Source organism: Ptychodera flava, chromosome 7 (assembly GCF_041260155.1).
Source record: "Ptychodera flava strain L36383 chromosome 7, AS_Pfla_20210202, whole genome shotgun sequence".
In the NCBI taxonomy this organism is placed as follows: Eukaryota; Metazoa; Hemichordata; class Enteropneusta; family Ptychoderidae; genus Ptychodera; species Ptychodera flava.
This window is the reverse complement of record NC_091934.1, coordinates 32,632,389-32,638,388: the sequence shown is the minus strand read 5'-3', so window position 1 is coordinate 32,638,388 and position 6,000 is coordinate 32,632,389. Positions and strand designations below refer to the sequence as shown.

Here is a 6,000-nt window from a genome sequence, read left to right as displayed (position 1 = left end):
TGCTAAAAATTACAGCAAATGTCTTTTTAAGGTTGGGTTTACCTTGTAGCTTGTAAAGCAGTTGAAAGTTGCATGATAAAGAAGTGTTAATTTATGCAAATGTATGCAAATCACCCGATTTCTTGGCTTCTTTTGCCTCCCAATTTCAAAATTTCCAAAGAATTTAACTCCACTCCGGCTGGGTCAAATTTTCTGAAATTTCACATTATGTTTTTTAAATGCTATATAACACAACAACTATCAATTGGTTTTGTTTGGTAATAAAGCTCTTACATTTTTAATAAGAGGCATTTTGAATAAGAGGCATTTTAATTTTGCTGATCATGATTTTAATCAATTATTAGAGTGTCAGTCTACCCCTACAATTTTAAAATGAGGATGGATAATGCCAAATAAAATAGTTGTTTTTTCTACATGAATACACTCCTTTCAAGTGAAATATTACATTTCAGAAAATACTGTCTAGATTTTGACTTAAATAAATTTTTATCATTAATACAAAAATTGAGGTTTTTTACCCCAAATATACACCCACTTCATCCTTTGAGTAAACTACTGCTACTGCTACTCTTCTTTTCTGCTCCTTTTTTCTATGTTTCATTCTCATCAATTTTACCCTTTCTAAATTTTTTAAATGTTCTACATAACTTTTTACAGTGCTTACATCTACTATAAACTTTTTGAAAATAATTTATGGCCGTCTCATCTTCAAGGTGCTTTTCAGCGAATAGTTTTTTAATGTTGAAAATAAAAATATTATATATTACTGTCAAAAATATATGGTGAAAAATTTACAAAAGGGTTGATTTTCAATAATCCTGTATGTGCATCCAGAAGATCATGTGGCACTGCGCCAATGCTATGGTGTCGGATTGTTGAAATATTGTGTACACAAGAAATTTGCTGTAGTCCAAGAAGTGATCTCAGTGTGTATGAGGCTAGGAGAAATGTGGATAGGCTTACACATTGTGTATGATGCTAATACTTATGTGTCCCATTCATTCTGATATGTATAATCAAAGATTTCACAGTGGCGGCTGGCAGAAAAGGCAAAAAAAACAAATTAACATTTATTGTTTCATGTCATCTGAAAACATGCGCATCATGACTATTTTAAAATTAAAGTTTGTTAAAAAAATTTGAAATATGCATGCTCTGTCAATTTTGAAAAGTACTGCTGACAAAATGTGAATTTTGACTTGCACAGGGTTGTCTGCATTTTAATATGAACATTGGATTGTGAATGGAATGAGCAGAATAAAATGTGAATTCATGTTTTGGATAAGGTGTTTTGTCCAAGAAATGTTCTAAAATATTCCTCAGCATTGTTGCTTTCAGTGGCAGCTACTTGGTTTTATGATAACCAAATTAGAAAAAAAAGAGAAAATTAAAAACAAGTTGGCTTTCACCAATTTTAATTCCTAATGTTTAAAACTTTCACCGTGAGTCTGCAAATATTCAGCATCATCAAATGAAAATGTATGCTGAACGTGTGCATGTACATATACATCTCACTTTCCAGAAATATCACTTTGCCAATTATGCTCCCTGATTTTCTGTTCACCATTTCTAACTGACATCTTTGCTTGTCTTTGTGTGCATCATATGTATCAGTGAGACATAACGAAAAAAGTATTCATATTTAGTAATTAACTTTTCTTTAGAAATTTACAACCAGATATGTTTATTGCTACCCTTTCCAAAAGTGTGCCACTTGCAGTCCCTGCAAATCATTCTTTTTATAGTCACATAACCCTGAAATGATTTGTTATATCATCGATTAATGTCCACTAGGCCCTACAGTTCCTGCAACTTGTTAGACTAGATATGTCTATAATGTACCGTATAAGCATGCATGTATATATTAGGGGGGGGGCATGGAAAAAAAACAGGAAAGATGAGGGGGGGCCATAGATTTTTTCTATAATTTACTAGGGGGGGCCATGGAAAAAAATCACCGAGAAAATAGAAAATCCTCCACCCTCCCCCTGGAAGTAAATTCTGAATCGTCCCTAAGTAGGAACATCCTGAACCACTGATAGTTAGTGGTGGTACCAGGTGTCCTGAATGGGTAAGCGTACCCTGCTAGCACGCTACACCCGTCAGGATTGGTCCCAAAATTGTCTAAATATTGTATGAAGTGATACAGTATATGAATTACTGTAATAAGTCAAAGCCGGGAATGCTGTCGCTAATCATTTGAGTGACCGAGGTGTCATATTTGGCCACAATGTCATCATATCGACCGTAGAACTTTTTGAAAGTCCTCACGAGTCTTTTGGATGTGTATCCCTGTCTCACTAGTTTTGATACCAATAAGCTGTGTGTCTCATTTGAAAATCAGCGTAGGAATCACAAGCCCTACAATATCTGAGAAGTTGAGACACATACACACCATAAGCAGGTGCAAATGGAATATTACTTGATAAGTGGGGATAATTTATGATTTCAAAATCGAAATCATCCCTTTTGTCATACAGCTTAGTGTGTAGCCCATTAGTACCCACTTGTAGGAACAGATCAAGATATGAAGCTGAGTTCTTACTCTCAGTTGTTTCTTTGATTTCCAACTCATCAGGGTAGATATGATGTAAGTAATTTAATATGTATGGATTGTCTAGACTAATCAGATCATCAATATATCTGTGCGTGTTGTTAAAACGCCTTGCAAGTTTTTTAGACCCTGCTTTGTAGAGAGATAGTGGGAACTCTGCTTCATATGAGTAGAAAAATAAGTCAGCAAGAAGTGGTGCACAATTTGTACCCATTGGTATGCCGATAGATTGTTGAAAGGTCATACCACCAAACTTAACAAATATGTTGTCGATTAAGAAATTAAGCATGTTAATAATTTCTTCATCTGTGTATTTGTATTTGTCATTCATCTGTGTAATAGTATATTGTCAATGGGAATCTATAGAACAGTATGAGAATTTGAACATACGAACTCCACAGTTTGATATACACATATACGACGAATTAATACCTCATATATGATGCAACACCGGGCGTATTATACTTGACAATTTGTTTTACTAGGACTACACTGTGGTTTATTTCGTTACAGTGCAGTGTTAGATTCAAAATGACATGAACCTTCGCTTTTACACATATACATATTACCGAACACACAGCAACACTCACTCACTCACCTCTGTACTGTAGTACTTCAAATGCTAAATCAGTTCTTCCAATATCTTCAAGAAGTTCTAACAGTTTGCTTGTGTCCGTTGACCTAACAGCATGACAAATTTCTAATTCGTGTAGAAGATCAATTGTTGTTTCAATGAGGTTTAAATCTCCCCCTTGAAGATAGTGTTTACTTAGTTCCTTCATTCTCGAAAGTTCATCTGTGGAGCAAAAACATTAGCGAGGTAGAAGAATGGCATATTCAACAACGTTTTATATTTGACAATGTATATTGAGTCTAAAGTTTTCAAACATAGCCATCTTGCCGATTTGCCTACAGTTTAGAAGTTTCAAACCATCCACGTGTGAAAGACTGCAAGGGAAATACCGGAGACAGAGTTGGAAGGCAATGAACTGCAGTAAAAATGTGTTTTGTCTTTGGTGGGTATGACCTCATCAATTTGCGGTCGTGCCACTTCTTAAGTGTTGCCGAAATGCCGCACCTTCTTTAACTTCTGCAGCAAGTTTCGTCTTCAGGGAAGTCCAGAGTTTTTCTATTTCGTCCCGCCGCTTTTTAACATATTCACTCTCCCTTTCATCGTTCCAGGAGTCCTCTTCCGAATCCTCATCGGAATCCGTATCACTCCGACCTTCCTCGTCATCGAACTCGTCTGGCTCTTCCTTGCCCGCCCCTCCGTTTTCTACGTCGTCTCCTTCTCGAAGCAGTCCGGACGATGACGACATGTCCATTATCTGAATCAGTGGGTCAGTATTTGAAAATGAAAATAGATGATAGGTGAAAATACAACAACTATTTAAAAATCTCACAGTCATTGAAGCTAAGTAATATCCTGCTCAGAATGCTTACAGTTAGCTCGATATCAACGGGCAAATTATTATCGATTAGTATACAACTTCCTGAGTCAGAGTCGTGTGGAATAAAGTACATATGAACATAAACGTACACGTGTATTCAGGCATGCAATGATGTACGTAATTATGCATGAATAGTACGCTGCGTCAGTACTTATTATATACAGTACTGTAGCGTGCGGGGAAGGGGGCAGCTTCCCGTCCCCATCCTCCGTGATAATTACGGGACAAATAAAAATGCAATATTTTTAATACATAACGACGTTGATTTCGACATTTACGTGACCATTTCCGGTTCGTGCGCTTTGAATTGATTGTCCGCGTTAGTAAAAAGTGCAAATACACTGATTCCTCTCTAATACGGCTATTGTGCGCCGGATTAATTTTGAATGAAAATGAAATTTCTGTGAAATACGTTAACCTTTTGCCATTTTCTTAGTACGGGAAAGTGCCAAACAAGTGCGCACACATACAGAGCATATTCTGCGAGTAATTGAAGTGTCCTCCATTTGAAGATAGCAAGTCGCAATATATGCCAGAGAGTGAACAAGCAGTCTCTTTGACAATTTCACAGAACAGAAAGGGTAGGCATACCACACTATTTTGCATTCTTCACAGAAAAAAAGCAGTTCAACATGATGCCGTCTGCATGCAGTGATTCCAAAGATGTGCTCACTCGAGTTTACATCTTGTTCCTTACACTTAAACATTTCAACCGATCTCTTTCGAATACTCGGCGCCCCTGACAATGGCCGTGTTTGATTTATCACAGTATCACTCTGAATCGTCAGCGTCATTGGAATTTTTAGTTTTCTCAAATTGTTTTAAGGTCCGATAGCTGTATCTTTTAGCATTATTTTTTGTGAATTTACTTCCAAACTGAAACACGTTCGTGGGAATGTACTCATTGAGGGGTGTTCATACAGGTAGAATAAACTGCCCACTGGGACTACACGTGCAATTTTGAGCGAGACAAATAATAAATGTTCGCCCAAACATAAAATGGCGCCCTCATGCAGAAAAAGCAAAAACACAGTACGCAGTGCATATATGCATTGGAATCTTCACAGAAACAACAGAGTAGTCTTATATAATGTAAAGTGCTGAATGTTTTCCACTGGGACATTATATGCTATGTTTTCTCTGTAATATTACCAATTTTTGAAAAATGGCGGGAAATCAAAATAACGTTTAAACTTTAAATTTACTTGTCCAATTTTTCAGTGGTGAAAGACTATATCCTTTAAATCTGTAGAATTTAAAGAAAACCAGAGAAAATAGAAAGCCTTTTTCAGGTCGACAAATTTCAAGAGTTACAGGGGCTTTAATTCGGTAACGCCAAGCTGTATTTTCAAAGTACACGTCAAATGATGCAAATATTGAAATATTGATGCAAATATTGAAGACATAACCTAGCTGTATATTTAACTCGAGTTGAAACTTCTAAGCGCGAAGTTCATTCAGTAGTTGGTTTCTTCTGACAATACAGTCACTCAGAATGTGTTAAAAACAGGATCTCACCAACACAGGTCGGCGGTAAACACAATGTAGAATGTTGTAGATAACAGACGCATCAGAGTGCTGCAGAGACTTACTCCTTACGGAGGCCATGATCATAAGTCGACTTAAAGCGACTTTCACGTTATTATCAGCAGAAATAATTTATACTAAGCTAATAAGTGATATCCGTTAACATTTCTAATACGTCACGATTTTTATGAAATAAGGGTAATGCAGTTCAAAGTTGATTTTTCCACTCATGGTGGTCAATCAGGCAAAATTTATTCTTCAAAATAATCATGAATGAAGCCATCGCTGTATTGAGTTCACTAAAATGTTATAAAGGTAAGCGGGTAAGCGGACAAATCAAACATTTGTAACGTGCAATCTTGTGGCCATTTGAGCGCTGCTTCGATACTAACTTGAGATCCGATACACTACAATTGTTGGATTTGTTATAAATGTGCCTAACATATCAATAAAATCAACTGAATATAA

The 6,000-nt window shown here is 36.3% G+C and overlaps 1 protein-coding gene across 1 annotated transcript in view; it reads right to left on the bottom strand.

Annotated features, from left to right (window-relative positions):
- The window catches only part of LOC139136450 (probable serine/threonine-protein kinase qkgA), a 37,178-nt gene extending 33,296 nt beyond the window's left edge, over positions 1–3,882 (bottom strand). Inside the window, exons 1-2 of the mRNA XM_070704175.1 lie at positions 3,633–3,882; positions 3,153–3,350 (exon numbers count right to left, since the gene is read on the bottom strand). The gene's annotated coding sequence lies outside the window, so the exon portion shown is untranslated. The remainder of the gene's footprint in view (positions 1–3,152; positions 3,351–3,632) is intronic.
- Between the last annotated feature and the right edge of the window lie 2,118 nt (positions 3,883–6,000).